Below are 12,492 nucleotides of genomic sequence, written 5' to 3'. Positions count from 1 at the left end.
GATTTACAATAATTTAATAAATTAAAAATTAAGAAGACTTCTTGATCTTCTCTTTCCTGCTCTGCATTTACTTCTCTTCTTCTTCTTCTCGTTCTCCGGAGACACGAGAGGAGTTTTTCTCTCTTATTTGGAGAGGGAGAGGGAGAGACGGATGAGATTAGGGAATCATGAGAAAGAGGGAGAGGAGAGCGAATTAGGATAGTTTAAAATTGTACTACATACGTGGTGAGTAAAAATTTCCTACTCATCAGTGAATAAACCTAATTCCATTCTATCACCACCTACCGGACCAATGACAACAAAACCCACTAACATTATAATAATACCAATAACATTTTAAATAATAATAAAAATGGTACATTAGTATTACTGCTATATACCTATATATAACGATAACATTAGTATTTCTGTTATATACCTTTATATATACACATATATTTCCATATATAACTATATATAAAATGCATATATATACCTTTAATATATATATATATATATATATATATATATATATATCCATCCGTACAACTAACTTAAAAAAAATTAATAACACCAATAAAAATATACAATTAACTAAAGAATTTATATACCTTTAATATATATATATATATATATATATATATCCATCCGTACAACTAACTTTAAAAAAATTAATAACACCAATAAAAATATACAATTAACTAAAGAATTTCTGCAACAAAATTAATATTTAAAATAACATATCAATAAACACTCCACAAACAATTCACATAGCCAAGTGGGTAAAAAATAAATTAAATTAAATACTAAATAATTAACATTTAATGACAAACAAATAAAATCCTAAAACAAATGGGTCCCACTACCTTTTTAAATAAAATTTTCCTTTTTCCATTTAATACATATATATATATATAAGTCATAACCTCATATTACATATTCAATGAATGTCAGTGTCAGTGAGCCCTCTTCAAATTGATGCCTATGTCATTCTGTATTCCAAACTGGTTGAATTATTCTAGCACAATCCGATACCACAAGTTTTCATCCCAGAAACGGAGCTTGATTCTGCTCAAATTTTTTGAAACCAATCAATAATACTCCCAACTGCAATATTATAGATAGATATACATATAAATGATAGAATATTGATTAATTCCAAGACTTACATATCCAAAACTTCCTGCTACCACCCATCTATGGTTGTTGTTTCGCACTTGCATCTGAATAATATACCCATTCAATTACAAGAATTATACATATATATATATATATATATATATATATATTCAAAATTAGAAAATTTAAACATTTATTTATGGGGCCAGAGTATCTTACAAATTTTATGCCCAGAATGTTGTTGCATCTGGAACAGAAAACATTGCTACCATGTTACTACCTTCCCTGTGGTAAAACCTTGGGCAAATCGTTCGCCGGACGTGCCCAGTTAGCAGCTCTGGTGACGACGTGCCCACTCTGATTTTAATGAACACTTGAAATGGGCCTGAAGCTGGTTGGGATTGGTGAGTCAATTGAGCTTCAGTAGAATGTCCGCGGAGGTATTGAACTACTGTGCATTCTCATCCACCGAGCTCCCAGCAACCACCACGTGTCCTTAATGGACGACGCTCTGTCCCTCCACGTCATCGCAGCTGCACGGGAGTGGGATCCACAGCTCCTGCCCGACGTTGATCTTGTTGGCATCAGCGATACCACTGACGGCGTGAATCTGCTGATACATCACCAGCACCGGAGTTGGTCTTAACAACTTGTAGTTCTTGTTCAGTCTACAACTCACCGGAGATCACAGGTCTTCTCCAGTCTTCCCTTCGCGGCACCAACCAAGATGGGGAAGAAGAAGGGCCAAACCCTTTTTAGTCATTTCACAAAATTTTTTTTTATATGTATTATAAAATGTATTGCTAAGGGTATTTTAGTCCAATTTTTTTAAATATGACCTATTTGCATAAATGTTATAATTTAGGAGTCTTTTTTGTATGAGAGGAGTGCAATATGCACTATAAATAGTGTTTTTTGCACTTGACCTATTTGATATAGCTAGCAATGCATCTTTGCGAATGTTTGAGAAACATCTAAAAAAATTTGTAATTAACTCAGAATTAATCAAAGAGTATTTGTATCTGGGATCTTCCTCTTTCTTTTCTTTTCGCGAATCTAGCTTCCTCCAGCGAGAACAAGTTGTAACGGTCTTGTGTTCAAATTTTTACGGTCCTGAGTATTGGGGTTGATTCGCCTTTGGGCTTTCGGCTTCGCATTTGGTATTTGTTTCGCATGGAGCCTATTTTTGGTTTCAAGCCCATTTATTTCCTTTTGGGCTCGGTCCATCTTACCTGTTCACACCTTTTATCAATACAATTTGCTCCCCCTTCCTAGAAAAGTAACGAGCTTTGTTTGTAATTATAAAAACAGTTTTTTATTTTAAAAAAATTAAAAAATTGTACAAATTTTTTTTATTTGGTTTAATTTTATGAAAACTTAGTTATAAAAAAACCTATTTTCAGATAACAATCTCTGAAAATTGTTCTCTATTTTCTGATAACTATTTTGAGAATTACCAACCAAGTAGGCAAGTAATTTATCCCTTCTGGGTCTCTTTTGTTTTAACAAAATATAGTAGAATTTTTTCAAAATTAATGTTCAAAGAACAAATAAAAAAAAAACGAGTTTGGATCTTTTGTGTGGTACAACCTAGGACGCACATACACGGTACTTGGGTACAATACTATATGAACTGGGCAAGACATACTAGATTTAAAAACACAGTTAAAAAAGTGACACGGACACGACAATAAACTAATAATTAAATTTATTATATATAAAAATAATAATATTTTCTCAATTCATAATTCATTTAAATTAAGCCTACTAAATATTCCATATATTTTTTAAAAAATATAACGTCCATAATTCAAGTTACATTAAAATATCAATAAAGGACAATACTTACCACCTCACTAATGAATTCACCGGTGAATATGTAATCCATCGCACTGCTCATGTGGTCTTACACACATAATCTGCAATTATAAAATAAAAAAATTAATAAATAAGGAAAACAATTTTTTTTTTGAATAAATTCAATTTGTTTATTTATTAATTTCTTAATTTTATAATTGAAGACTATATGTGCTATTCGTAATTGGATTACATCAACGTCTCACCTACTCACTCACTAGTGAGTAGGTAAGAGCATCTCCTGCCGTTATGTGTGTGTGTGTGTGTATTTGTGTGTAATGTGTCATAGTAGATTTACGTAAAAATTTTGAAGTACTCATCTTTAGCTCTAACTATTATTTTATACATTTTGTGTAAAAATGTATTTGTTTATAATAACCAACTACGTGTCCTCACATAACTTGTACAAACCTACTTAATATAAGGTTGATTCCTTAAGACTTTGTTTGGTTAGGTGGAAACAGTTATAAAAGAAAGGAAAGAGAAAAATTTTAAATTTTTTTAGAGTTTGGATAGATAGAGAGAGAAACTTAATGGAAAATTTAGTTTCCCGCATTGAGGTAAGTTCGCAAAGCAAATTATACAATTATATATACAGAATATTAATGATAATTTGAGTAAACTTGCTCCAAATAGATCATACTTCTAAATAGAATTTTTTTATTTTTTTAATCATCTGATCTATGTTGCAATTCTAGCCACACATAATCCCGTATGAATATATATATATATATATGTGTGTGTGTGTGTGTGTGTATTTTATATGGTGAAATATTTGATTTTTCTCTCAAATAGTAGTTTTGCCTCTTCATCTCTAATTTTTTTTTTATTATTTTTAATTTGTTTATCTTAAACTAATAATTAGTTTTACCAAGGAAATATTATGAAGCCTTATTCTAAAGATAAATAATAAAAATGAATATAAACATTTATATATTTGAATTTATTAACCCATTATTTTACTTCACAAGGGTAGTTTTGGTATACATAATCACTTTCTTTTCATTTTCATACTATCTAAACTAACAAATTAATATTTTTCTACAATTTTCTTGGATAAATTTTCATAGTAACCAAATGCATACTAGAAAATTTCTTTTTTCTTTTTTCTTTTTTTTTTTCACTTAATTTTTCTTTCACTTTCTATATCTTTTATTTTCTACCTTATTTTCATCTAACCAAATGAAATGAGAAAGAGAGAGGAGAAACGAAATATACTGATAAGTGATAAGAGCATCTCCAACAGTATGTTAAAACACTCTTTTGTGTAAAATATACACTATCACGTATGATGTGTAATTTTATTTTTAGTAGTCTATTAAGATTGTCTCGTCATTAATGTGTAAAATTGTTATGTATTTTACACAACCTTTTTATACAGCCACATTAGCATTTTTTCTTTCTCCTTCTTCTTTCTCATTCCATTAACGAATCAACCCTATATTAAATAGGTTTGTAAAAATTATGTGGGGTTCAGGCATGACACTGGTTGGTTATTATTGGGGGATATATTTTTACACAAAAAGTATAAAACAACCGCGGGAATTAGAAATAAATAATCCAAAATTTTTGTGTAAATCTATTATGATACACCAGATTTACACCAAAAAATATACACAATTGTTAGAGATACTCTAAGGTCATGTAAAATATACATTAATTTTACATATTTGTGTATCTTAACAGACTGCTGAAGATAAAAAAATAAATAAATAAATAAAATAAAATAAAATAAAATTACACATTATACGTGGCAATATATATTTTACACAAAAGAATGTTTTAACGGACTGCTGGAGATACTCTAAGTATTTTCCTAACCTTTATATTCAAAATATATCCATTTTCCCTACTATTCTTTTCTCCCATCTCCTCCATTTTCTTTTGTGTATTATATATATAGAAAATGGATATATATTATATAGATATTAAATGTCATATTTTTCTCTCTCTTAAAAAGAAAAGGTCAAAAAAAAAAAAAAAAAGGAAAAAAAGGTTGTAAGAGACGGTTGTTGTCAATCGTGTCCATTCCCACATATATATATATATATATATATATATATATATATATATATATATATATATGTGTGTGTGTGTATATATTTAAAAAAGGACACTTCTGCTCATATCGAACACTTTGTCCACGTTAGACCATGCAAACGTTTTAGTCGGTGCTTTAGAGCTAGGATACTACTACATCGGATTGATCCCAATTCATATAAAGTCAAATAATATTCTCTTGCTTTCTCCTATTTTTTAAAGATAATATTTTTTTTTGTTCCGTTAATTTTCTGTTTGGTTGGAGGGATGAAAACATGAATAAAAGGGAGAGGGGGTGGATGAAACATCTATCAAGGAGGGAAGATGTCTTCATTACTTTTTATTTGGTTCAATGAGAAGAATAGTAAAAAAATATGGATGGGTGCCTTTTTTTCTTTTAGTTGGAAGGAAGGAAAGAAAAGTTTTTATATTTTTTTACCAATATATATATTCTCATTATAAATGTTTGAGAAATTCAATAGAGTTTACAAGTGATTTTGAAAGAAATTAAGGGTTTAAATTAGTATACTCCTATTACATATTTGTAGGGTAACCTTTTTCTTCTTCTTCTTCTTTCCCTCCTCTTCAGCTCAATTCTCCCTCTCTTCTTTTCTTTTTCTTCCAACCAGATAAGAAAAATTCGCTTATAACTTCTCTTTCATCATTCCTTTCAACCAAATATACTTAAACAGAACTTATATAATTTTTATTTTTTGATAATACCGAGTATTTGTTACGAGAGGAAACTCCCTTGAAGAGTCATATACTCTACCATAATCAATAGCGAAATTATTTATGCATTTGTGATCAGACCACATAAGGTGTTAGTAAGTATAACCTACTCATCAGTTAGACAAATCTTGTCCTAATTAATGAACCATTCATTTTGAATCATAATGTCCCAATACTTATAGACTTTAATGGCAGAACTTAAATGGGCCATAATAAACCAAAAGACACTTACGTGGTCTGATCACAGATGCACAAAAATGATGAAAATATCTTTTATTCCAATAAAACATCATACAGATGCCCATCTAGCTAGTTTGATAACATATGCATTATAGCGAATTTCTAGATTTTTTTTATTTATATCTTTACCAAAATTCAAATAAAGCACACACACCTATAATATTGCCCTTAGCAGGGCTCATATTGCCACAATTTAAACAAACACTAGTACTGGACGGAGCTAAGATTGAATTCTAGGTAGCAACCCAGACAATATCATCGTCGGGAAGGAAATGGCAGATAGAAACACTCTTCCCCGGTTTAAGGTTGAGCAATTGGAAGGCCAAATGCTTGGGGTTCCATTCTGATGTATCAGTGTGGCACATTGCTACTGCTTTAGCTTTTGTACCATCTGCACCCACCAATGAAACCATGTATGCTTTGGTTTTTTGTAATTTGTGGCAGTAAAACACTGCATAAGCATAGTTTTGCTTATGGCACACCACTGCTTTCCCACCCACCATCCTTTTTGCTCCTGTAATGCTTTATTTTTGGACTTGAGTTTCTTTTTCCACCACTGTCGTGATTGCCTGAACATTATTTCCGAGCTTGGATGTGCTGAAGTCTATCATTGACTCCATCCGCAATATTTCTCCTCTCCTTTCATTGCAGCCAGCTCGCACCTTTTGATTGTTTTCTTCATTATTTCAGCCTCCACAGAGTTGGGTTTCACAGAAAAGTGATTCAAGATTTCTTGCATCTTGTTGGATGTGAAGGGGATTGATTCAGCAATCTGACGAGGTAGGAATGTAGCTGGATTCGTGCTTATTGTGAAGCGCAACTTCATCTTCATGCCGGGCTTTATGTCATTTTCCAAAAAGTAAACAGCTATGTTACGGTTGTCATGAAGTACTTGATCCTCAAAACCATAGTTGGTAAATGAATTGCCTCCGTCTGCCGTGTCAACATTTACGCCGCCCTTCCCTTTGGTCACTGAAGTGCTCTTCTCGTCAATCCATTCTGCAAATGGTTTACGTCCATTATTTATAAATCAGTACATATCACTGATAGGATTGTCCCTTATATATATATATTTTATATTTATAAATCAGTACATATCAAAGATAGGATTGTACTGATTTATAAATATATATTTATATATAATATATTACTTTTTTCATCCCATAAAAAGTATCACTTTTGGAAAAGTGTGATTCTTACAAATGGAACTGACATAATTTTCTATTAAGGATATTTTATTTAAGACGGAGATAGTATGCCACGTGAATATGTGATATCTATCTATTATTGCTTAATCACACACCATACCTCCACCAAGATTCGAACCCTAACCTCCCTTCCGGGGAGAAAGGGGTGATACCACTAGACCAATTGATTGTGATTTATTTTGGAGGTGAAATATATTTGGTAACTAAATTTGTTTCATAATATATTTTTAAAAAAATTAAATAAATAATAACAAACAAAACATGGAAAAAGAAAAAAAATGTTTAGATATAAATACACTAAGAAAAAAACAAATGAAAACATGTATACTAGGGTTGGTCACCGATGGATTGGATTTGACATCAATCCTAATCTAATCAAATTTCAATGGATTGGAAAAATATCAATCCGCTCAAATTTGTGGCAAGGCCAATCCGATCCGTGGTATATCGGATTGGATCCCGTCGGTTCAGTTCTACGGATTACTGAAGGCAGCCATTTGAAGAAATCTGAGGCTGTGGATGGCATGAGATTTGTTGATGGGTGACTAATGGTTAGGAACTCTACTGGTGCAGTTTGGAAGAGGGACATGTATATCCTACTGGGATCATGTAGTTGATGCATCCATGGCTGAGCAATTGTCTGTTAAATGGCAATAAAATCAATAATCAAGTGGGGGCTCCAATGAATGGACCTTGATCAAGGGGATGCAAAGACTATCGTACATAATTTCTTGTCCTCTGCAAATTGTGCAACAGTCATGGACGATATACAGTTTCTTGTTGAGCATAATTAATGCAGGTTTTTTTATGAAATGCAGAAATGGACTCCCAAAAATTGCACTTTACAAAAGAAAGTGAACTATGTTGTTCATCATACGTGAGTTTTTGATATATTTTGGTGATCATCAAGGAAAAAGAAAATTGGCTGATGTGGGACGCCTATCGTTGGATGTGGGACAAGACTCTCCTGGTAACGTTAGTCTTATAAGGACTTGTGAGTGTTTGGGCTTCATATCGATCACTACTCTTTGTTAAATCATGTAGAAATTCGGATTCTAAAACGAACCAGGGTGCAGAAGATCCATGAGAGCTTTCGGCATAGGAGTGTTTGGCAACACTGACTTCCAGTAAGCTTGGGGAGTTGGAGCTACATGGCTTGCCACTAGTGCCAGCTGCAACAAAAAGTAGAAATGAATTCTCATTAGCTTCTCATACAGTTTCTACAGAAAACAAACAAATTAAGAGTGCATATATATAGAAAGCTTTAGCCGTTAGCACAATAGTAAGGTTATTTCTTTATGATTAGGAAGTATGAGCTCAAAAGATAAAACAGTGACAGAAGTCTCGTACACTGAATTAATCCTCAGATAAATTTACGTAAAAGAAAAATAATAGAGAACTCAAAGAAGATGTTCTGTTTCTTTTTTTTCTTTGGTTTGAGAAAGTTCAGAAACTCACTGAAAGAAATGTGAAGATGGGTAGGAAATTGAGCTCCATTAAAGCCTCAACTGAGAGCTATATGATGAAATAGATTGGAACATAACCTGAAAGTAAATATTACATGGAAAGAATTGTAGAGGGTTGCGTATGTATGAGTAAATATCGGTACGTGGGTTGCATTATTTGCAAGTAAAAGCCAAGAGTTAAGGGACCTAGAGTACTAGATACATGCTGCATTATTGATTGGTTCACAAGTGAGGGTTGCATATTTATAAGTATCAGTACGTGGGTTGCATTATTTGCAAGTGAAAGCCACGAGTTAAGGGACCTAGAGTACTATATACATGCTACATTATTGATTGGTTCACAACTGAGCCTCAAAAATTGTTATAACGATGTTATCTATTACCAACCAATCAATACAAACACTCCATCAAAATAAAATAATTAAATTCATCACAAATTGTTTTAATATAAATTTTGATAGGATTGTCCTAACCAAAAATTTCTCCATGAGTCGGCGGGACTTTGATACATGCACCTATACGAAAAGCAATACCTGACGAGGGCCGGTGTTTATTTGGACTCTTCCATTGTGCTGTCTTGTTTGTAGGCCTATATGCCCGTTTGTACAGATTTCCTTATTTAATGAACAGTTTAATTCAACAATGCAGTTATGCCAAATGGGTATTATTTTAGGTGACCAAGGGTAAGGTATGCAGTTATGCCAAATGGGTATTATTTTAGGTCACCAAGGGTAAGGTATGATCACTCGATTATCCAACTTTTTTCATTCAAAAAATTAAAATGTATATTGAAAAAAACAAAATTTACACGTATACTAATTTTTTCCTCAATCATAAAAACTAATTTCAAATATTTAATATTCATTTAATTTATCTTAATCTCATATTCGTAAGTTGCTTAAAAAATAATAATAATAATAATAATAATTATTATTATTATTATTATTTTGCCCAAAATATTTAACTTTTTCAAATTCAAACCTTATTTTTAGTGGACAACTCGAAACACTGTATGGTATGGTTGTTCCAACGTCATGATCTTGTGGTCCTCCTGATGCTCCTCGTAATAATAAAGTTGTACATATGTTTTAATACTGTATTATTATTATTATTATTTTCGAATTCCTGGGATTAGGCACCCCGCCATAATCAAGTGTAAAAGGAACAAGATGAAAATATATTTTATTCTATAATATGATATATTATCATACATTTCCTAATATACTTTTAAAAAAATGTCACTTATTTTCTTTGAAGTTAGGTCTAATTACATGTAGTATCTCTCACGTTTTTAAAATTACAAAAACTTCCTAACCGACACTATATTCCGGTAGAATATTTATTATATGACTAAAATACCCTTAACCCCTTCTACCCACAAACCCAAAACCCCTTCTACACTTGTGTGAAATTTTCCTTTGCTTTATTCTCCCTCTACTTTCTCTCTCTAACCTTCCTGAGTTTCAAAGAAGAGTTGTGTAATCAGTGGAAACAAAAGGCTGTTTAGTTTATAACACTGAAAATAGTTTTTAAGAATTCAAAAAACAAAAAACTATTATTTTTATAACTGTCTAAAAAATACATATTTTTATAACTGAGTTTTCAAAAACAGTTTTAAAAAAAAAAAACTAAGAAGAGTGTTTTTTTTTTTTTTTTTGTATAATTTTCAATTTTTAATTCAGAAAATTGTTTCTATAATTACAAACCAAGTAAGCCCCAAAAGTTTCAAGGAGGATTGGTTTGTAGTATAGATATATATATATATAGATATAGAGCTGGAGAGAGTAATTTTTTAATACCAACATTTAGAAAATGAAAATAGAAAACAAGAATGATACCAAATGGGCACGGAACTTTTACTGTTGAGTCATGGATTGACTAGTTTAAAGCCCAAGTGTGAGTTCATTGATGGGTTTGAATTCCGAATTTGGGCTAGGCCTTATTGAACTTGCAACGCTTGCAATGTGGGCTAATTATTATTTAACATACACATAATCGATCTAGAGAGGGAGAGACCATTAGAAGCATTTCAAAATTTATTAAGGTTTGGAAATAAATTAGCACTTAATAGCTTACAACTTTACTACCTTTGCGATTACAACTTAATTAATTTACACTAATAATGTGAAAATCACTAAGTTGGTCCATTACAAAGATTAATGAAACTCAATGATTTGGTTTTTGGGTGCATAATTTAAATTTTATTATGTTATTACATAATTTTGTATTGAAAAATAAAATATATATTAATTAATCTTTCCAAATTAGGTTAAGTGCAAAAAAAACCCCTTCTACTATTGATATAGTGCATATCAGTCCATGTGTGGTAAAAATCCCCTCTACACTATTAATTTGGTGCGAATAGGTACGTGGTGGTGTAAAATGACGATAATACCCTCACTTTAGTTGAATAAATTAATGATTATAAATACCGGCCATGTAAAATGACCTTTTTGTCCAAATTTGTGCAAAATTATGTCTGTTTGGCAGAAGGATAAATAAACCTCAAATTGTATAAAATAGGAATAACCTAAGCCTGAATATAATTAAAACTAAAACCAAACATTCCCCAACCTCCATTACCACCACCCATCACTGCCTAACCCAACCTCCAACTGATCACCGCCTGGTGCAACCACAATCACCCTCTGCAACAAACTGATCGGAGCGTCAATTCAAACCCCAGACCCACTGCTCGCCGCCACCAAACACAAGCAAAATCCAATCAAAATTAAACAAATTAATATCGAAATCAGATCCCGTACCGAGAATGAGCATAGCATCTGGTAAAGCGTCGAGCGTGGGAAGCAAGTGTCCTCCAACAAGACCAAGTCAAGGAGCTCCAACAAGAGCTCGCTTCCACTGGAGAGGTACGTAGCAGCGAGGAACATCAGGTAACCGTAGACGATTATGAGGAAGAGATTGCCGAGTACGGTGGTGGTGTGGGGCAGGAAGCAATATGTCTGATAACAAGACTTGTCCGCAAAGAATAGATTGAGCCGGAGAAATTGCAGACCCCGCAAACCATCTTGGACATCGTCGGAGATGAGATCTAAGAATGGACGGCCAGTGATGAATCGGCCATAGGAGATGTCGCAGAGGATGAGAAAGAGGAGAATAGTTGAGAGGAAGCTGGGAGAATAGTTAGAGATGGATATGCATATCTGTATGTGTATATACTATATATATATATTTTTAGAGTTAATCTTCTCTAGCCATCATCAACGTCACCACCACCGTACCTTCGCCGGAATCGTGACATCCTTACAGTCATCGTCATATCGTTTTTGCTGGAGTAGTTGCTGATTCAGTCCTCTTTGCTCTCCGATTCAGTCGCGCCACTAATAGATGCTCATCGTTGCTGCCTCTTGTTGCATCATTGTCGTAATATTCATTCTCTGGTCGCCGTTGTGAAGCTCTCGCTGGTCGCCATTGCATAATTGAAAAAATAAGTTTTTTTTTCCCAAATCAACCCATCATCACCTCCAATTGAAAACCAAAGCTGCTTTGTTGCTTTTTCCCAACCCACACCAACCCATCATCACCTCCAATTACCCAAACAAAGCTTTTTTGCCCAAATATTCAAACCCAATAATTATGCACAACTCAAGGCGGCGTCGAATTCCCGTAGCCATGGCTGCCAGGAAAGGAAAAACATCAACGACAAAATCAAAATCCAGAGATATTAATGTTTTAATTAAAGTTGATTTTGTGATTAGTTTGGTTTGATTTGCCAAATCAGGTTCCAAATCAACGCCAATTCAGAATCTTATAAATTAATCATACAATATATTTTAGTGGTAAGCCATTGGAATGCTTGGTTGAAAGGAATGATTGAAGAGAAATGGATT

The 12,492-nt window shown here is 32.6% G+C and overlaps 1 pseudogene; it reads right to left on the bottom strand.

Moving 5' to 3' along the window:
* Positions 1 to 5,973: 5,973 nt before the first annotated feature.
* Positions 5,974 to 8,817, bottom strand: LOC132285694 (BURP domain protein RD22-like; annotated as a pseudogene).
* Positions 8,818 to 12,492: the final 3,675 nt, after the last annotated feature.

Source organism: Cornus florida, unplaced genomic scaffold (genome assembly GCF_030987335.1).
Source record: "Cornus florida cultivar Cherokee Brave unplaced genomic scaffold, ASM3098733v1 CherokeeBrave_3.0.0_Hap2_Chr11, whole genome shotgun sequence".
NCBI classification, from domain to species: Eukaryota; Viridiplantae; Streptophyta; class Magnoliopsida; order Cornales; family Cornaceae; genus Cornus; species Cornus florida.
Note: the sequence above shows the minus strand (reverse complement) of the source record. Positions and strands in the feature narration are given on the sequence as shown.